The sequence below is a fragment of the Artibeus jamaicensis genome, unplaced genomic scaffold (genome assembly GCF_021234435.1).
Source record: "Artibeus jamaicensis isolate MK-2021 breed Jamaican fruit bat unplaced genomic scaffold, CSHL_Jam_final scaffold_1964, whole genome shotgun sequence".
In the NCBI taxonomy this organism is placed as follows: domain Eukaryota; kingdom Metazoa; phylum Chordata; class Mammalia; order Chiroptera; family Phyllostomidae; genus Artibeus; species Artibeus jamaicensis.
The window spans coordinates 50,511,029-50,533,568 of NW_026522030.1; the positions used below are offsets into that span (position 1 = coordinate 50,511,029).

Here is a 22,540-nt window from a genome sequence, read left to right on the forward strand (position 1 = left end):
TGTAACAAGGAGAAGATGTGATCCTGGCCTTGAAAGTTCACAGTGTAACTATGGCGACAGCACGTCCACACCAATCAGAATCAAACAGCGACACTCAAGCAGTACACCAGCCACTGGGAGGTAATGCAGTAAACCGTGGACGAACAACTGAATGAAAAGATTGCTACATTAAAAAAGATTCTTTTCAAAGGTTTTCACAATACTCTTCTAGCTATAACATTCTCTTCTTTCCCATAAAAAAATAAAAAAGATAACACAAACTTCTCAAAGGCTCCAACTCACACAGATCTCCTCTTTCTCTGACAGGTACTTTCTAGATAATTTTAAGTACTGAATTCAGCTCTCCACTGGCAATGTTCACATTTCTAATCCATCTTTAATCTTTGCTGTCCACCAATTTTGCACAATGTCTCCACAGTTAAGACTACCCTTTGTCTTGCAGAATACTGAGTCATCAGGAAGTCAGTCAATAATTCCTTCACTGGAGGAAAAGAATCTACAACCACATTCACACTCTCATCTGGAAGATGAGAAAGGGGACTTCTCTGAGAAGGAAGAAGTTGCCTCCTGTTATTTCTTTTAAAGGAAAATGCGTTTGGAAAAAAATGGAAGTATGTGAGGGATACATGTGAACACATGCAGAGACCACCAACGCCTGCAATTAGCTCTGGGTAATAACAGAGAACAATACTTATTGACTCTCCTAACCCCAAGTTAAAATATACCATTGAAACCATCAACTTCATTTCCAACAGTGAAAAGCTCAGCCGCTGGCACCTGTTTTAAAACATGCCCTGGTGTCACAACAGGAGAGCACTGGCTTTAACCTGGAACTGAAACCTAAATAGCGGTGTGGCCTTGAACGAGGGGCCTACCATCTGAACTCTAGTTTCCCAGAAAACATATTTATTCATTGCGTATATTATGATAAATGAGATAAATAAAATATACCAATTTCCAGCTCACTGCATAAATCATAACTATAAAACATATATTCAGCATTAATGCTGAGACCATATAGATGAGCATTCCAATATCAGGCACTTAATGGTTTCATGGGGACAAACACAGGGAGATCTTAAAAATAAGCTAGTCATATTTTTTATTCTTACTGACAAGAAAACTATAATATTCCTTTGTAAAACAGCATACAATTAGGTTCCCCCTCTCAAAAAAGTATTAACTTATGACATTTAAAGACTAGAGCTACCCCAACATAAGCAAGCCCAGATCTATGTGGGTATGTTTAATTAAACTGCCCAAGGGGAAGCACAGTAGCAACGAAAGAGCATGGATTAAGGAGGCTGACCATTTCAACTTGAACACTTAGTAGCTCCATGTGTTTAAGTCATCTATCTTCTCTGAACTTGAAAATCTCTTAAAGTTCAGAAAGGGTAAAATTATATACCTGAGTGCTTGGTATACACAATAAAATTTGGTGCTATTCTCTGTCCGTTATAAAATGTTAACTCAGAAAGACAGGCTGTATCAGCATGAGGGGGAGTGGGGGCACCCTTGAAATTTAGAGGCCCAGTGATTTAGGAGTCTGCAAAGAAAGTATAGGACGGGCAGTTTCCAACTAAGAAAAACACTGCTGTCCAAGAGTTCACCTACAAGTCAGTTACGTGAAAAAAGAATTCATCTTTTTCATATAAAGTCTTGTTATCATACAGGTTTTTGTTTTTGTTTTTAAGGCTCAAGTTGTAAGTCACTGACATTAGCTCCCAGATGAAATCACTACTCCTCTGGATTTCAGTGATAAAAAAAAATTTGTTTGTTTGTCTTCTCTGCTCTAATGTCCCTAAAACAAATACATGGAACTCTGTGTGTGTGTGTGTGCACGCATGCGTGACCTTTTGATTCATGAAAAACTTGAACATGATGACAGACTTGCCAAATCCCTTAGAAATTTCTAAAGGTTTTGGCTGTGATCATATGATTTTCCAAAAATGGGTCAGCAACACCAGCCTCAACAGAGGATAAAAATCCAATAAGATACTTAGTATTATGTAGAAACAGAAACTTAATAATTGATTAATAATTTTACTTGTTTCAACAAGTTGTACTGGTGATCTGTAGGCACAGCTTTCGTGTACTAGACAACCAGTGCTTGAAACATTAAACAAATCACTCTGCCCAATGCAGATTACATGGCAACCAACAAGTGAAAATATGTCATACTAAAAATAACTACTAAGACAAACTGTCCCAAATGTATACGCTTTTCTAGTTTTCTTAAACAACTCTGACTATAAGAGTACAACCTTAAAAGAGCTTGCTGGTTTGAGGCCTGTCGGAGTTGCTCAGCATCTGTTACTGGATTTAAATTTAGCATCTGTCTTGTTCATAGCTGTATCAGTACTACCTGAACTTAGCTCTCAAATGGGAGGCTGCAGTCATTTGCAAGTATTCTGTCATAAATTCACCTGGCCATGACAACACCACTTACACTTTCAGTCAAAGTTCAAGTTCTAGGGTAACAGTACTCAACTAGTGCTCCAAAAGCAGACAAATGACACCAGCATCACGCAGTCATCCAAGAGAAAACACAGCCTCTTTTTAGCATCTGTTCTTTTGAACTTCTCCCTCCTTTTTACAGGCTTGATCAAAAAAGCATTTGTGAATAATATTTTTGTTTTCCAGTTGGCATTTACGAATTTTTTAATTCCTTCAATAACAGTAGTCTACTATTTTACTCCCCCAAATTAAAGACAATCAGGTATCAAGAAACCTTGCCTTGAAACTGATCAATAGTCTTGTCCTTCCTTTATAAAGTGGAAAGATAAATTACCTATCCAAATTGAAAATGCTGAGGGGGTCACAGGATTAGAAAAGAACTCAAGCTCTCTTATTACTGATTCAACAGCACATAGGAAGCCTACATGAACGGCATGTTGGTTAGGTGGCAGAATTAGAGAAATTAGAGGACACAGTCTGGGAAGCAACAGGCCAAGTGACTGGAAGAAAAAACATTGTAAACCAGCACTTAAAATACAAGATGACATAAGGACACTACACCCGAAGGAAGAGACAGGAAAAGCTTCAGAGACCCCTGCACAGGGCCCTAAAGAACAGATGGGACTCAGGGCAGAAAGGGTGATCAGAGAGCGCTCCACACAGAGGCAAGGATGCATCGTACCTTCTAAGAACTGCAAGTAGTTTCTTGCACATGGACTGAGGTTGAAGGAGGAGCAAGGACAGAAGCAGACACGATGAGGGTAGAGTTTAAATTTTAGCTTTGAAGTTTATTTTGGTACAGTGAGTAATGTGGTTGCTTTGTTTTACGAAGGACACTCTGACAATCATGTGAAAGACCTATGAGAAGCAAAAGAAATGGGAAAAAGGCCAGATATGAGGCAATTATTAGAAATAGTGATGAAAGTGAAAAATAAATAAAAATGGGAGATAGATTCAAGAATTAATTAAGAGCTGTAAGCAAAGGGACCTGACAATACGAATGAACAAAGATGAGTCTAACATGAATTCCAGCTTTCCTGTTTCAGTTACTGATTGGATGGTAATACCAATCGCCTAGATAGAAAATATAAAAAGAACAACATATCCGGTATGACTCCTCTAGAAACAAAATCTGTCCTTATCAAGAGTTTAAAAGGCTGAACCATTCATTGTACCTCAATGCTGCCATGGACTGAAGTATGTGCCCCCAAAATTCATATGCTGAAGCTGTACCCCTCAATGTGACTGCATTAGGAGATAAGACCTCTATGACCTTATAAGAAAAGGAGCAGATATCACTTGCTCCCTCCCTCCCTCCCTTCTTCCTCCCCCTCTCTCTACATGAAAACACCAAAGAAAGGCCATGTGAGGACACAGTGGCCATCCACAAGCCAGGGAGAGAGTTTTCACCAAAAACCAACCCCTGCGAGACCTTGATGGCAGACTTCCAGCCTCCAGATCATGAGGAAATAAATTTCTGTTTTCAAGCCACCCAGCCTGTGGTATTTGCTGTGACAGCCCAAACTGACTAATATACAGGGTGGGGGAAAAGTAGGCTTACAGTCATAAGTATGCAAAACACAAAGTTTATTCTTATATTATCATTTCTTAATCATTGTATTATTTTCCATATGAACAAACATAAACCTACTTTTCCCCTACATTGTAGATTTCACCTTTCCCGTATCCCTTACTCCGAAAAACACATCAGACACCATGACTCTCCTCTGCCCCGATCAGAACCAGTGGAACAAGGACTGGGCGCCTCACCCAAGGAAAGACAATCTAAGTGCGACCTGGAAGGTAGAACTGGGCTAGTCTCTCTTGGGAACCTAAGAAGAGAAACATTCTAAAAATAAACCAACTAGTGGTAGAGCTACAGTTGCAAAGAGAGGAAGAAGAGGAGTAAAGAATGAAGAGGCACATGCAAGCCTAAGTTACGAGAGCCCACACAAGTCAATTGACAGAGACAGAGAAACAGAGCTTCGGAGAACACAGCCAATGGGAGGGAAACAGAGTAACTGGTCCCTAAGATGCAGTCACTGACACTCCTTACAGTGAGCTCCGTTTTGCCAGAGGTAATTAATATGAGGTTTTTGTTCCATGAAACAACCTGCTTTGGTGTAGCAACCCACACCCCCTCCCAAGTAACCCGATCCTCTCATGCACCCCTCTTAACAAGTACCCTTTCCCCATGTGAACACTCTGCTTCCAAAAAGGATCTGAGAGATATAAAGCAAAGATAACTTTAATAAGACCACTGAGATCATTAAGAATCTTACAGAGAAGATAGTTACATCAGAAAAACAGGGCTTAGGCTAGCTGCTCTTATGGCAGGTAAATAAAATACTATGAAGTATTCAATTTTGATCAATGCCTGAGAAAAGCTATTAGGTTCAATCAAATAAAACATTCACCCACTACTGAAAAAGGAATGTTCGAGCTAACTGACAAGGTTCATTCTATTAATGAAACCACAGTAACTATAAACGTTTAAAATAATGGTATTTTTGGCAAAAAAATATTCCAGTCATAGCAGGTTAGAAGTAGTAGTTTCATTCAAACTCCACTAGAAAAATAAGCCAAATATGTATGTCAAAAATGTAAAATACCACTACCAAACAGAAATGAAATCCATAATTTATAAACTAGGAGAAAAAAACATGAAATAAAGAATACTCAAATAATCTACAAGAGGTGGGAACAGAGAGGGAAAAAACAGGAAAAGGAATAGTAAACACAAAGCAAAGGGACTAAAATAAATCCAGGTACCTGTATTCGTAACAAATACAAAGGGATCAGACTCACTTATTAAAGAATAGATTCACTACCCAGATGTCAAAAATGAAATTGAGACTTGCAGAATAAGTATAGTTTAATATCGCTGATCTATATTTTTTAAAAATATAAAATGTGCTACATATGTTCTCTCATAATGTTCATATGTACTATAAATATGTATATATGTAATCTCATACTATTAAACAATTAACTAAAAGCACAGGTTCTAAAATCAATTATAGTACCAGTTACTTCTAAGTGTGGACAGCTGGAAGATGTAGCCTTGGATCAGAGGGAGGTCAGAGGGGATTTCAGCTTCCTCTATTTTTTTAAGGAAACTACACTTTTGTAACGTTTTTAAAGTATATCTGTAAAAAAGTAACTGGGTTGAAGTATTTATGCACGAAATAGTGAAATGTCTGGGATCTGCCTCATTGAAATGGAAGGGACAGAAGACAGAAGACCTGGGCGTGAGCCAGTGGCGATTACGACTGAAAGAGGCCATGCCAGGGTTCACTGTAATCATAATTCACTGTCCTGTGCACACTGTGAAATCTATACTTGAAACTTTTATAATAAAAATTAGAAGAAGAGATTAGCAGTAAACATATGAAAATGTTAATATCTAATTTGGAGGCTAGAACCAGGGAGGATTATTTCCTTCTTTACATTTCTAATCCCATCATCCTCCCTCATGGAAAAAAGATTTCACCTCCAACTGCTCAATTATTTGGATTTTTTTTTTACCATTGGTAAATGCTTCCAGAAAAAATAATTTCTTCAGGCTAGATTACTTAACCTCCAGCAAACTGAAAGAAAATATTATGAAAAGACTTCTTCAAAAATTAGTATGTGGTAAGAAATTTTTACTTTTATCATTAAACACAAAGTTTTACTCTGATTTTTTGGAGGGTACGCTGCTTCTAGTTTGGCCAACCAGTTTTAGATGAAGAGGCTGAGAAGCAGAGGCGTACGCCCCTGGCTGAGCCGGCCCCACAGGAGAGGAAGCCGCTGGGCAGGATGAACACTGCCGCGGCTCTACCAGGGAACTCAGACACAGGGCAGACACAGGTCCCCACCCGTGGGAAGGAGGGCCAGACTCAAGGGAGCACATGAACATAAATCTGCTCTGATGGAAAGAAAACTTATCTTTCTCATATATTCATATGGCAATATAAGGAATAGTTAGTCACATAATATATCTCAGCTGATACTCTAATATGAAGAAGTGTCATAATAACCCATAATAGGTGGAGATACAGAAATCAAAATCATTACTTTGACCAAGAATCCACAGACTTGGACTAAGTTTTGGTAAAAGTAATATCATCTCGTTCCTTTCCCAGGAATTTCCTAATAGGAAGGAAAAGAAAAACTTGTTGAATATTATAAAGAAAAATATAAACCCATATTTTTCAGACTATAAGACGCACCCCCAAATTTGGGAGGAAAAGGAAGGGCATCTTACAGTCCAAATGTAGCTTACCTGGCTTGCTGTCAGGAGGTGGGTGCAGCAGCCTATGTTATTTATGTTATTAAATATTTTACCACATTTTTTGCTTCAAAATTTTTTTCCTATTTTCCTCCTCTAAAACCTAGGTGCATCTTACAATCCAAAAAAATTTGGTATAACACAGAAGTGAAAATATTTTATTATAGATATACTTACACAATAAATATAGTTATACTAACAAATATTTATTAAATTAACTTTTGTTTTGAAAGTCACTTCTTTTCATTTTTAAGACTGTTGGCCTGAGATGAAAAGTTCCTTGTCTTTTCAAAAAGTCTACATGTTCTTAGCTTAATGGCAGACTCCTTAAAGCTCATAGTAGCTTTATAAAGACTTTTACCAGACTCACAGCCACTTCCAGAATGACATACTACATTCCATGATGCTTTTAAGTTAAGCCCCCTTGTTTACTGCTTATACCCAACTATGAAGTCGATTTTATAATTAGCCCCACAAAACATGCAGTTCGCAGACAAGCTGGAGCTCCCTGAGGTCTGGTTAGATAACAAATCAGTGGTGAATATGTATGGGGTTAAAATCTCAGGCTGCTGTTATCACTCTGTTGACTAATTTGAAAGGCTGAACTTTACTTTTTAATATACCAGACAAATCAACTCTGTTTATAGTCCATTGTATTTATTTCCTTCCTCCTCCACCCTTATCCATAATTTTTTAAATTTAAAAAAATATACACATACATGTTAGCAAACTATGGATTCCAATGTTTTCTCTCTGGACACCCATTTTTACATATTTTCCATCCATAATCTTCTCTCTTAGTAATGGGACAGGAGCCCTCAGTTGTTAACTCACACCAACCGTGGTGACTCAGAGAAAAGACGCAGATGCTCCTGAGAATGAAGATTTGGTCTCCTATGCTCTCTCAGTCCCCAGTTAAACTCAGAGGAATTCAGGTTTGTTGGGCCATTTGCCCAACTGCTACCACATTTTCGTGCTAGGCACCAAGACTCAACAGGCCGGCACATTTCTTGGGCAGAACCTTGCAGGGAAATTCCTTCAAGGGCTGTCCCTGCAAGGTAGACATCAGACTCTACAGGCCTATAACTGCTCATAAAGCACTCATTCCAGTCACATCATGTCCCTGGGGAAGCCGAAAATGTGCAGAGGGATTAACTTTGTGCCACAGAATTCCCAGGTGCAATTTCTACACTGGCAACAAAGACTCCAGAGAAATTACTTTGGCCTCCAGCCTCCTGCCCTTTTGCTGCCTAGAATGAGGCAATTCTCCAGTGGGCCCAGAGAAGATTAGGTCCTCGGTGCTTAGGAAAAGCAGGGATACTTAAGGTGTCCCCACGGGACCCAAAACTTAGCCAGCTGCTGCCCTGCATTAGGACTTATCAATTGCTGGAGGAGGTAACCATACAGAAGATATCTGTCACTTCTCAGCCCCCTCTCAGTGACAGATTTTCTCTGAGTCTATGAGATCTCAGTGTTGAGACTGGGGCAGAACAGTATGTGGTTTTGTCAGTTGTGACTGAATGATTCCTCAGGGCACAGTCCTCAAGGAGCGATTTTCAAACTTCTTCATTTCACAGCACACGTGAACTAAATTACTAGTTTAGTTTACTAAATTACTAAATTCTGCAGCACACCAAAAAATATTTTTCCCTATGTGACCAAAAACTTGGTATAATTTTTGTACATTCCCATCAAATGGCTATTGTTATATTGTGTTTTTTTGTCTTTTTTAAAAATTTGACAATCTAAAGGGGAAAGAGGTCAGTGTCCCTGAGTAAACAGTCAGGTACTTACCACATATTTTGAAAATTCTTGTGGCACGGTGGTTGAAAATCTCTGTCCTAAAAGACAGTGAAAAGGACAACTTTTCTAATCCAGATGAAACTGGATTTAGGAGGTGGGAGGGCAGACGAGAATATTATAACCATGGTGCTTTGATTTATCTCCCCACCCAAACTACCATGAGTCATGCCCTTCACCAAAGGTCATTTCCTAGTGCTAGTCCTTGTAACTTTTAAAATAACTCTACTTCCACCATTTCCCCATTATTGTTCCAGATGGTTTCTCCAGTTCTGGAATCTTTTCTACAAAAACTATGAAGAGTGTCATCTACCATACCACTTATTTAGCTATTACTGAGTTATAAGTACTACATACATAATCAGATATTTTTATCCTTCCCCATCAATCAGTGCCTCCTGAATTCGGTTTGTGCCTTTCATAATTTCCCTTTGCTGAACTTGGACAAGGGTCAAGATAAAGTTTACAAACCTTACTAAAAAAGAGACAGGCTCCAATTTCGGAGAGGAAATCCTCTGGGAAGAAAACCGCACATTGGTGTGATAGGATGTGCTTGTTTTCTTCCCTGTGCTGAGCCTGTGGTGGCTATGCCTGTGTTTCTGCTCAGAGAAGCACCACGTGGGAAGGGCTGGTGAAAGACTCCACTCCCCCACATTCTCTGAGTCCAGTCTTGGCAATACTCTTCAGCCAGAAAAAAATACGAGTTCATCTGAAGTTATTAATGCTTAATAATTTCAAATATCTTATCTGAAGACATAGGAAATTTTGTGAGTTTTTACCCTTTCTGAAACAACTTGCTAACGACATCGTACAGATGCAGAAACAGATCACAGAGATTACAAGCTTTCTCAAGATCACGTAACTCAGACATTTTTTAAGTAATCATATTTCTACAGCCATTATTATATGGGAGTACTGAAAAGTCTATGTAATAAAACATCAAAATTATCTGAAAGCTTCAGCCAAAAGTAATGTAATTCAGCCATAAGAAATTTTGGGGGCAGAGAAGAAAAAAAACGGGTTTAAAGCCCTTACTCGATCAGACTGAGTAGATAGATAGTCTAAGAAATAAACTGTTAAGTTTTCCATGTAATTTTGCTGATTAAAAACATAACTTTATTCCTCAGGCATAAATTTATTACCAAGTACTCTTTTTAAGATATAAAAGTTTCCACATGTATACTCAGTACTGGATGTCTAAAATGTAGGCTTGGTTATAACTCACAAATTAAAGCAATAATTCGTTATCTGACCCTTTTTAAAACTGCTAGTCAATAACAAATAATAATAAAATGGCATTTAAGAACTGATTGCTATTGCATTTACTACAATAATGATATCTCCAGAAAATAAAATAGTCTCCGTGAGTGCAATTTTTAGGCAGTCAACCACCACTGATTTTACTGCTTGACATGAAATCATTTATGAAATAGCCTTCATATGTCCTTGTCTCCTTAAACAGAGCCATGCATGTTATACACATATTTCCCATAAAACTACCAACAGCTCCATATTAGATACACCCAACTTCAAGTAAGAAAACTCAGGCTCAGAGAGACAGTTTTCCCTTACATTCATGAAGCTTGTAAGCAACGGAGCTAACATTTAAAGCCAACTCAAGTGTGAATGACATTAAAGCCAAGTCCTTTCCACCAAATCATAGCTCTGAGCTCTAATAATAGTACTAAAGAAAAGCAAAACGTTATTTGCCTTTAGATTAAATAGTCCCATGCAACTATGCTTTCAGAGTTCCCAGACTGCTTTATAAACTTTTCTTTAAGGAACATGTCACCAGATCTCGGCAGGCAGAAAACCCTGCTGGGGCAAATCCGCTTAATGGGGTCAGCCACCACAAGGCAGCTTGTACACTGTGGTCAGGGTCAGTCCTCACAGTCAGCCAACCTGAGGGCAAGGCCCACCCATGGATGAGCCAAAAGCAATCGAGACTAAACTTCAGCAGGAGAGCTCACAAAACCCACGTAAGGGGCACTCCTGGAACACCTAGCTCAGGTGATCAGGGAGGATGAACCACTGAGTCGCTGAGCCCCACAGGGCATCTATTTCAAAGGTCACTCTACCAAGATGGGGGGGTGATAACAGCAGATCTACAAAGCACACAGAAATAAACAGAGAGGCAAGCAAAATGAGGAGACAAAGAAACATGCCCCAAATGAAAAAACAGGAGAAATCCCTAAAAAAGGAACTAAATGAAATGGAGACAAGCAACCTACCAGAGAGTTCGAAACAATGGTTGTAAGGATGCTCAAGGAACTCAGAACTTCAACAAATAAATAACAAAACACCCCACCTCAGAACAAGAGATACAAACAGACTAAAAGTGTAAGAATAGAAAAAGATACTTCTACAAATAGAAACTGGGTAGCGATACTTAGACAAAATAGACTTTAAAACAAAGGTTATAGTGAGACAAAAACAAAAAGGACATCACATATTGATAAAGGGATCAATCCAACTAGAGGACAGAACTCTTGTAAATATCTATGCACCAAACAAAGGAGCAAACATTGCTCCTAAATACATAAAGCAAACACTGATGGACATTAAGGGAGAAGTAACACAGTCATAGCAGAGGCTTTTAAACCCCATCGACATCCACAGATAGATCATCCAGACAAAAAATCATCAGGGAAACGGCATCCTTAAACAACACATTAAACGGATGGATTTAATTGATATTTTCAGAACATTTTGCTCCAAAATAGCAGAATACACATTCTTTTTAAGTACACATGGAACATTTTCCAGAATAGACCACATGATAAGCCACAAAACAAGTCACAATAAATTTAAGAAAAATCACGTCAAGCATCTTCTCAGACCACAGGCTATGGAACTACAAATCGATAACAAAGAAACTGAGAAGTAGACAAACACATAGAGGCTAAGTTACATGTCACTACACGATGAATGAGTTAACAATGAGGTCAAAGAAGAAATCGAAAGATAACTTGATACAAATGAAAACCAAAATACAAAAACCCCAAATCTAAGGAACACAGCTCAAGCAATCCTGAGAAAAAAATCATAGCAATGTAGGTCTACCTCAATAAATAAGCAATCTAACCTTACACATAAAGGAACTAGAAAAAGAACAGCAAAACCCCAAGTAGGGAAAAGGAAGTGATACATGATCAGAGCATAAATAAATGAAATAATCTAAAAAATAGAAAAGATCAATGAAACCAAAACCTGGCTCTATGGAAGATAAACAAGACTGACAAACCTTTAGACTCATCAAAAAAAAGGAGAGGTTCCAAATAAATAAAATAAAAATGAAAGAGGAGAAGTAATAAGTGACACCACAGAAATACAAAGGATTATGAGAAAATATTACAAACAACTATATGCTAACAAAGTAGCCAATCTGGGAGAAATCGATAAATTCCTGGAAACATACAATCTTCCAAGACTGAACCAAGAAGAAATAGAAAATCTTAAACAGACTGATTACAACAAACAAAATCAAAGCAGTTATCAAAAAATTCCCAGCACACAGAAGTCCTAAATTACATGATTTTACAGGTGAATTTTTCCAAATATTCAAAGAGGAACTAACGCCTACCCTTTTCAAACTATTCCAAAAAATGAAACAGGAGAGAGGACGGCCAAGCTCATTTTATGATGCCAACATTATCTTATTCATGAACCAGATAAAGTCACTATAAAGAAAGAAAATTATAGGCCAATATCCCTGATGAACAAAAATCCTAAACAAAATATTAGCAAACAGAATTTAGTAATACATTAAAAAGGTTATACATTCTGATCAAGTGGGATCTAATCCCAGGATACAAGGCTTCTACAATATCCTCAAATCAGTACAAGATATACCACATAAACTGAAAGATAAAAATCATATGGTAGCAATAGATGGAGAAAAAGCATTACATAAAATCCAAAACCCATTGATTATAAAAACCCTCAGCAAACTGGGAACAGAGAGAATATATCTCAATGTAAGAGCCATAGATGACAAACCCACACCTAACATCACACTTAAAAAAAACACTAAAAGTGTTTCCCTTAAAAGCTGGAACGAGACAGGGATGTCCACTTTCATCTCTCTTATTCAACACAGTTCTAGAAGTCCCAGCCACAGCATTCAGACAAGAAATACAAGACTTCTAAATTGGAAAGGAAAAAGTAAAAACTGTCATTAACTGCAGATAACATGATACTGTACATTGAGAACGCTGGACATTACACCAAAAAACTACTAGAACTGATACGTGAATGCAGTAAAGTAGCAGGAGACAAAATAAACATTCAGAAATAGTTCCATCTTCAGACACCAACAACGAACTCTCAGAAAGGGAAACTAAGAAAACAATCCAATCTCCTAGTACATCAAGAAACATAAAATACACAGTGATAAATTTAACCAAGGAAGTAAAAGAACTGTACTTAGAAAATTATAAGACAGTGAAGAAAGAAACTGAAAATGGTACAAATTAATGGAAGCATATAGTGTGCTCCTGGATAGGAAAAACTAACATCATTAAAATGTCATACTACTCAAAACTATGTATAGATTTAAAGCAAATGCCACCAAAATCCAATGGCAATTTTCACAGAACTACAACAAATAATCTAAAAATTTATAAGGAACCACAAAAGACCCCAAAGAGCCACAGAAATCCTCACAAAAAAACAAACTCAGATGCATCACACTGCCTGATATCAAACTTTACCCTAAGGTTACAATGAACAAAACAATATGCAACTGACATAAAAACTGACACACAGATCAATAAAACAACAGACAGCCCCAAATAAACCCACACCTTTATATTTAATTCATCTATGACAAAGGCGCCAAGCACGTACAATGGGCTAAAAACAGTCTATTCAGCCCTGGCTGGTGTAGCTCAGTGGATTGAGCGCGGGCCTGCGAACCAGACAATCGCGGTTTGATTCCCAGTCAGGGCACATGCCTGGGTTGCAGGCCAGTTCCCAGAAGGGGACTCATGAGAGGCAACCATACATCGATATTTCTCTCCCTCTCTCCTTCCCTTCGCCTCTAAAGATAAATAAATAAAATCTAAAAAAAATAAAAAATAAATAAAAACAGTCTATTCAGTAAACAGTCTTGGGAAAACTGGACTGATACATGTGAAAAATGAAACTAGATCACCTTCTTATATCCTATACAAGAATAAATTCAAAATGGTTAAGACTAAAAGTAAGATTCAAACCATAAGACACTTAAAATAAAACAAAGGCAGTTGCATCCTTAACATTTTTCTCAGAAATATTTTTTCTGATATATCACCCCAAGCAAAGCAAACAAACAAACAAACAAAAAAACAAATGGGACTACATCGAACTTACAAGATTTTTCACAGCAAAGGAAACAATCAACAAAACAAAAAGACAATCTACTCAATGGGAGAATATATTTGACAGTGATACATCCAATAAGGGGTTAATATCCAAAATTTATAAAGAACTCATATAATTCAACACCACAAAAAATCCAATTAAAAAATGGGCAAAGGACCTGAATAGACATTTCTCCAAAGAGAACATACAGATGGCTAATAGGTATATAAGAAGATGCTCAATGTCACTAATCATCAGTAAATGCAAATTAAAACCACAATGAGATACAACCTCATACCTGTTAGAATGGCCATCATCAGTAAGTCAACGAACAATGAGTGTTGGCAAGGATGTGGAGAAAAGGGACCCCCATACCCTGTTAGTGGGAATGCAGATTGGTGCTGCCATTAGGAAAGACATGATGGAGTTTCATCCAAAAATTAAACATGGAACTGCCTTAGGACCCAGCAATTTCACTTGTGGGTATTTATCTGAGGAAGCCAAAAACACTAATTCAAAAGAATACATGCACCCCTGTATTCATTGCAGTGTTATTTACAATAGCCAAGGTCTGGAAGCTGCCCAAGTGCCTGTCAGTGAATAAAAAAAGTGTTACATTTACACAGTGGAATATTACTCAGTCACAAAAAACATCATTGTGAGAGCAGGATGGACCCAGAAGGTATTTTGCTAGGTGAAATAAATCTGTCAGAGAAAGACAAATACCATATGACTCCACTTACACGTGGAAGCTGGGGACCAAAATAAACAAACAAAATAGAAACAAGGGGGTTGGGTGCTAGGTGAAAACAATGAAGGGATTGAGGAGTATAAATTGTAAGTCACAAAATAATCACAAGGATGTCCAGTACAGCATAGGGAATACAGTTAATAGTACTATAACTATGTAAGGTGCCAGGTGGGTACTTGAAATATCAGGGGGACCAATTTGTAAAGTATATGGTTGTCTAACCACTATGCAATCACATGAACCTAATACTAAGTAATATTAAATGTAAACTGTAACTGAAAAATAATTTAAAAAAAGAACACACCACGATTTTACTAGTTGCGAGACCCTGGGAAAGTTGCTGAACTTCTCTGAGAGGCGACTGTAAAGTGGGCATTAGCAATAACACAACATGTAAAGTGCTTAGAAGTAACGGGCACACAAAAGCTAGTGCTGTCATTATTCTGCCCTCTGTTAACATCTAGACGCTAATCTTTCCCCTTCGCTGTTTTCAATTTGCTATCAGGTTAACCACATTTATTAAATACGTAACGTCTTAAAACAAATAAAATGTGGCCTTTTCTGGTCTGGGACTTGCAAATGGTACCATGTTTTACCTGTGCACTAAATAGAGGACGTGGCTTTGGAACATCTCCTTTTCCACTGCCAAAAAGTACATGTACTTTTTGTACTACTGGGGAACCTCAAAATCACCCCTGCAGCACTTCAAAGGGGTAGAAATGAAGTCAATGATTGCAAACTCCAAAATTCAGTTGGCAAAAAAAACTGACATTTAAAGGTGCTGCCTACCAGAAAAGACAGATGGGGAGGGAATAGGTTTGATGTATTGCAAGATCCAGATAAATAAACGGGAGGAAAGGCAGGAGAAATAATGAGGTGAAGAAGCTCAAAGGGAGAAGAGATAAAAAGATGGAGTGGCAGCAAGATAATTTAGAAAGTGCTTAAAAATTCCTTAGCATCCACCAGCCTAACAGGAGTGGGAACCGGGTGTCATCTGAGGTCACAGGGGCCCAGGAAGAACTGAATCACTTCCCACCAAAGCGAAACTTGGCCTTGCTCAGAAAGTGAGAAATGCTGAAGCATTAAGTACTATTATTAACAACACTATTAGCAAGAGAATGGCTAAGTATTCTTTCCTAACTTTAAGAAAATCAACAGCAAAACAATGATATAAATGTATTTATATAACACATTTATAAAAACCCCACTGCATTACTTCAGCAAGTTTTACCTGAGCGCTTGCGTCTCCCCACGCACGAGGCATGGGGAGATTCAGCCTGAAGACATTCGCACAGGATCTTTCCACTCCCATTTAACGAATTTTGCACTTTTATCTAATTTTGAATTTGTAATTTTTTTTTTAATGTAAGAAGACCATCCCAAATTCTATAAACTTTACCCCCCCCCAAATCTGTACCTGCCTATATCTGAATTATTTGACAAAACAGAATAAGGACCAGTATTTAACTTCTGAGCTCTGAATCCAGTGGAAAACAGTAATTACACTGTAACATGATGCAGAAATTCTGTGAGTCCAGAGGAATTCAATACTGTCACCATGAGTCACGAGAACTGGGAGGAAACACGACAGGTGATTGTCCTGAAGGTGCACAAGTTAGGAGAGGGTGGGGAAGAGCCTCAAGAGGCAAGGCCCCCCCGGCTGAGGGAAGAGGTCTGCCAGGCAACGAAGCTGTAAAGGAAACAGAACTTAATGACAGTGGCTCTACTGTACTGGGCTACCAAACTAGACGGAAGCTGGAAAAGCAATGTTTCCAGTCCCATCAGGACCTTGCATGGAAGCAAAGTGTTTAGATGCAGTAGTGAGTGGAGGAGGGATTACTAAAATTTGTATTCTGGAGAAACAATGCAGGCAAAAGGCCAAATAATTCACCCAAGAGAAAAAAATAAACTAATGATAATGCAACCCAATGTTAAGTTGTTAAAACACCTCAATTGGAAAAAAATGTAAGCCTACTTTAAGGCAGTGGCAAGGAAAAAGGAAGGAAATATACTTATTAGAAATCAAAACTATTCAACGGCCACTAGAACTATGTTGAGGACAGGTGGAATGAGTGAGGGACAGCAACGGATGTTGACTCTCAGTGTTTCTAATCTTGGAAACTAAAAACATTGGGACCCCCTTAACTTAAAGAACCACTGCAGAAATAGGAATGTCATCTGTTTTCAGAAGGAGTGGGGATGTTTTCCTTTCAGACATAGAGCTTGAAATGCCTTTGGGAAATAGGAATTATTAGAAGTTCCACAAGGGTAGTCATTTTTGTTGTTGGCTCCTTACCTGCCCGCAAAGGGTTACATCCCAAGCATGAGAAATAGTGGCTGGCCCAGAGTCGGCACTCAATCAGTATCTGTTAACAGAATGAGTCAATTACATCTGTGGATCTAAGGAGAAAAGAATTTGAAAATATAAGAGCAGAGAGACAATGGCTTCTAGGTGTTGCTGAAGTTAACGCAGATTTGATTGATCAGAAAGAAGGTAGAGCTGAACAAGAGGGGTGAACTGAGGTAGGGAACACTGGCAAACATGAACATTCAAAAATATACAGGGTCTGACAGAAGTAACACCTGCGGGAGTGTGGTTGGGAGGGTAACAACAGGGGTGTCATAATTTACAGTTTCAATTTGAACATTTTACTTAAAATATCCTATGGCATGCTTGAGTGCAATGTTGTTATGTTACAGAATTATGTGCTTATGATTTTGAAAGATTTTATAATTAAAAAGGATGTTATTCCTGTATATTAAATGAAACCCAGAATTATCTTGTAGAGGGTGGGGCCCTTGTAGTACAGGCTTTCCCACTACGTGAGTGTTCTAGGAACCCATCTATTATCAGTGTACCAGCTGGCATTGTTGTGAGAGGCTGTGTTCTGCTTGAATGAACTTTTTTTTGAAGACTCTTTCAATGCATTCACCCATTTCATGATGGGTGATCTGTGACCACACCATGTGGATTGTTCAGCAGTTTTTGAGAAAAAATGGCACGTTCCCCATGTCCCACCCTCCCCTATTCACCTGATCTCGCCCTGGAAGACTTTTTTGTGTGTCCCTGGATGAAAAAATTTCTGAAAGGGCAACATTTTGCCGATGTGGAGGAGGTGAAACAAAAAATGCCAGAAGCACTAAAAGGCATCAAAATCAACAAGTTCAAAAACTGATTTGAGAAGTGGAAAAAAAATCTTGATAGGTGTGAAGTTTAAATATATAAGAATAAAAACACAATTTTTTAATAAAGAAATTCTGATTTTGGGAGTTTCCCCTTCTATTTTAAAATTATTTCAGTGGCAGAATCAGTTAGAAATAAAGACCCTTCATGTTTGATCACACCAAGTATCACCTTCAAAAGCACTCAACACGAGGCCAGGAAGAGTGTTACTGTTTGGCTGACACTGAGTAAGGCTTACTTGACTTCACTTTAGTTACTACACCAGCATGACAACAAATTACATATGGAAGATTACCTTAACAAGATCAAATTAAATGCATGAGATAAAATATCTTAAGTAGATTTCACATAATTACTCAGAAGGTGAATTAAAAATCCCAGTAGAATAAGAAACATACTAACAAGTTCCAAGATGAAACAAAGTCTATGTATATGGAGAGAGAGACTGTATCTTAAATATATAAAATTGGCCATAATCCCCCTTTATTTGCTAAATAAAACATCACACGAAATCAAAACATTCTCCTTTGGATCTTCTATTGAAGAACTACACATCTACTCAAGAAATTAAAATTTGTCTGCAATTATAAAAGCAGTGTTTCTCATAACCGTACTAAAGGATTACTAATTGCTGACAGAGGAAAACCCTCTATCCCTGTGTCAGCAAAGAGGTATCACTGTCACCGTCTAAGTCAACTGACAATCCTGTCAGTCGGTGACAGTCTGCTGTGCTGAGAACACACTCAGCAAAAGGATGACAGTGTACAGCATGCTGGCGAGATCCCAAGTAGTCCAGACATGGGAAAACTACATGAGGAAAACCAAATTAATATGAACCTACCTGAACACAAACCTTAGCTGTATAAGATAAACAAGTGTGGACCAATTCAATCCCCTTATTACTAATTCACAGATAAATACAACAGGCTGCTCTATTAAGTTACCATATGTAATTCCATAGGACTCACTAGGGCCATCTTGACAATTGGTATTTTCTCTCTGAAAACATTTTAAAAGGTCTTATTCCCTTTCAATAAACATGACTATTTGATTCTTAATTAACTTACCTACTATTCATTAACTACATTAACTGTATTTTACTATGTTACTCAAAGGGCCAAATGTTAATAAGATTTTAAACCAACTTTTTTTTTTAAATAATCCAGACAGCACATCTGCCTGAAATGTTGTTTTGTTTTTGCCACATAATTTTAATTAAGTGAAGAGGAAGTAGAGACAAACACATAAATCTTATAAATGACCCAAAAAGTCTGAATGATTCCATCCAGAATATTGTATTTTCACAATACAATGCTTACCTCCGCTTGAATTCTCAGCATGTTTGAGGATCTTAGTTGTAACATACACTTACTGTGTGGCAAGTATTTGGATAATTCCAATACCAGATTAGTCCTTTAACCAATTCACTATATGACTGTCATATAAATTTGTTATAAGCAGTGACAGATAAATCAATCAAAACAAAGTACAAAAAATAAGCCAGTCAGGAGCATGAGGCAAGCCTCCGGAAAACAAAGCTCTGGGCTCACTACTGAGACTGACGATGCTGGACATACACTCTTCACAAGGCAATATACGAACGTTTTCAAAAAGCCTCAGTATTTATGACATTTTTTAAAATCACTTGATATATTTATATCAAGAAAGATATAAATTTTAAATCTCTTCATTTTACAGTCACCAGGTTTTTTTAAAAAAATGACAACATAGTTTAAAACTTCAAGTAACATTAAATAAAGGAATTTAAATTTTGTTTATCCAAAAGGGGTATGATTTTAAGAGGCCTAGAAAATACTGTCAAACACAGAAGTCTGACACGCACAATTAATACCAAGAACAAACACCCTGCAAAACACTGGACAAAGCACAAAAGAATCCGAAACTATTTTAAAAATTCCTGAATGATGTATCAATACAGTGACCTAGTGCTCAGCGATAAATAGTAATAAATGGTGAATGCAGGCAACATGGATAAATCCCAAAATAGAGTGAAAGCAGCCCAACTAAAGACAGAACATACTGTATGATCCTATTTATTTAAAGCCCTAGAGAATGTGAACTAGTTTATAAGGACAGAAAGCAGAGCGAACCAGTGTCTACTCGCAGAGGGGCGGAGGGGAGGCTGGGAAGAGTTCAACAGGGGCGTGAGGAAACCGTGAGTGATGGGTACGCTGGGTCTTGGTTGTGCAGATGGCTGAGCACAGGCCAAAATTCCACAAAGTGTATACTTTCCATACGGGCAGTTTATCATATGTCAGTTATAAAGTACACCTCAATAAAATAATTAAACCATCCCTTCCTCTAACTTGAGAAGAGGGTGAAGCCAGAATGCCCTGAGTTCAACCCCCAACAGATGTCCACTGAACTTACTGGAGCCGGCCAGGGAGCAACAATCCAGGCCCCGGGGGGCTGTTTCTTCTTTCGTTTTCTTACCTCCAAACAGATCTACAAATATTGGGTTGGCCAAAAAGGCCACTTGTTTTTTTTCTGTAAGATGGCTCTAGTCGTGGTTAGTGGTCTTTAACTTCATTCAAAACAAGTTTGTTAGATTGTATCATGACAGTGGTCATATCAGCGTGCATTTAAAAGAAAACTTACCCAAATTGGTGAATTTTTGTGTAGCCATTTTTATACTGAAGATGGAGAAAAATTAGCAATATTTTTGGCATAGCATGCTGTATTATTTCAAGAAAGGTAAAAATGTAACTGAAACACACACACACACACACAAGATTTGTACAGTGTATGGAGAAGGTGCCATGACTGATTGAATGTATCGAAAGTGGTTTGCGAAGTTTGGTGCTGGAGATTTCTCACTGGACAATGCTCCACGGTCAGGCATACCAACTGAAGTTAATAGCGATCAAACTGACACATTAATTGAGAACAACTAATGTTGTACCACACAGAGATAGCTAACATACTCAAAATATCCAAGTCAATAAAGTTATTGGTAAAAATGAAAAATGTGTCTTTTATTTTACAAAAAAAAAAAAAAACCTAAACAAACTTTCTGACCAACCCAATCTTTTGTGACCTAGCCTGATCCAATATATACAGTCAGCAGATTATTTCAGAATAAAGAGGCATTCAATGCTGCACTTTTCTGAATAGGAAAAGAATGACTACTTACTACTCCAAGGACACCCATAAATGTGGTCAGAAATGGGCGGGGTAAAAAGGCCGAACTCCAACTCCACTGAACCCTACAGTGGAGGGCAGTCCAAGTCCTCCAGTAGGAAACACATGCCTCCCTGAGGCAGACTTCTCACTTGACCAATGAAAATAAAATACCCATGGAAGGGTGGGGGGCAGGGAGACACCTAGTCTTAAAGCTCATGATCTTTATCCAGTAGTACCCTAGACAAACACTGTCAAGGGGGCCTAGCAAAGTTTAAGAAAAGCTGGGCGTTCCTTGTATAGATCACATAGTACCTGTTACACTGCAGGATAATATTTGTAACTTTATTATTCTATCATCACGGTTTTGTTAGGTTAGTTATGTTGTATGAGCAGAATATTTGCTACATCCAGTTCCCTGGAGAAGGGCATGCCAGGGACTACCCAATTATATCATGTGAAGTTATTCCAAACTTAATTATACATCTATGTCACAAGTAATTTTAAACAGATCGAGATTTAGAAATGCACTCTCTACTGGTGCCCTGTGTGCCACGGGCAGTTAAGCTCCTCATAGTCAAGAGACATTGGTTCAAATAGATGCTACTAAAGAGATGGATATTTAATTATCTCAGATCCTATTTCCTCACTGAGAAAAAGAGCAATCAGTGAAATCCCTTGATAAGCATCTCTACCTATGTGTTTGTTACATCAGGATAAGGGAAGCATCCTCAGTTCACAAATACGTGTTTATTTTGTGGGGGCATTGGGGTTGTAACTCAGTAATCGAATTACAGATAAATTTCATTTCTTTGAGCTAGACTGTATTTCCTAAATAAAGGGTGAAGCAAAAGTAGGTTCACAATTGTGAGTACATGAAACACAGAATTTATTCTTGTATTATTATTTATTAATTTTTGTATTATTTTCCATAAGAAAAGCTGTCAACTTACTTTTGTTTATGTATTTTTTAAAATATGTTTTTTAGCCCTGGCTGGTGTAGCTCAGTGCATTGAGCGCGGGCCTGCGAACCAGACAATCACGGTTCGATTCCCAGTCAGGGCACATGCTGGGGTTGCATGCAGGTTCCCAGCAGGCCAGTTGCCAGCAGGGGACACGTGAAAGGCAACCATACATTGATATTTCTCTCCCTCTCTCCTTCCCTTCCCCTCTAAAGATAAATAAATAAATATTTTTAAAAAATAAATAAAATAAAATGTTTTTTAATCATCAGAAAAGTTACTAAGGAAATAATTATCTTACATATTTTACTATAACTAGCTTTAAAATACAAGCAATACAGTAAATGGTAAAGTACCTCACAACACACTCAAACTATCAACATTAAATCATAAGCACAACCTAAATAAGTTTTTCCTCAAGATTTTTTCTTCCTTTTTTTGCCTCTTTTTCTTACAAGTGTTTCCTTTTTCACTTGCCCCTTATGCATTTATCTATAGCACCTTAGATCTGGAGGAATAGTGTTTTACAACAAAATAACAATTTTTTCATAAACATAAATAAAACTAAAAGAGGGATAAAGATACACATTTCCAAGACCAAACAAACGTAACCACCACAGGCAAGGAGA

General features: G+C 37.8%; 1 protein-coding gene across 7 annotated transcripts in view; it reads right to left on the minus strand.

The window, feature by feature from the left end:
* Positions 1-22,540, minus strand: part of MPDZ (multiple PDZ domain crumbs cell polarity complex component) — a 159,710-nt gene that overhangs the window by 131,971 nt on the left and 5,199 nt on the right. The window contains exons 1-2 of one of the 7 annotated variants that reach the window (XM_053656295.1): positions 9,002-9,172; positions 8,525-8,571 (exon numbers count right to left, since the gene is read on the minus strand). The exons of 5 other annotated variants lie outside the window; for them this stretch is intronic. The gene's annotated coding sequence lies outside the window, so the exon portion shown is untranslated. Of the gene's footprint in view, positions 1-8,524; positions 8,572-9,001; positions 9,173-16,920; positions 17,012-22,540 lie in introns of those variants that run through there. One more of the 7 variants, XM_053656296.1, reaches the window with a different exon arrangement.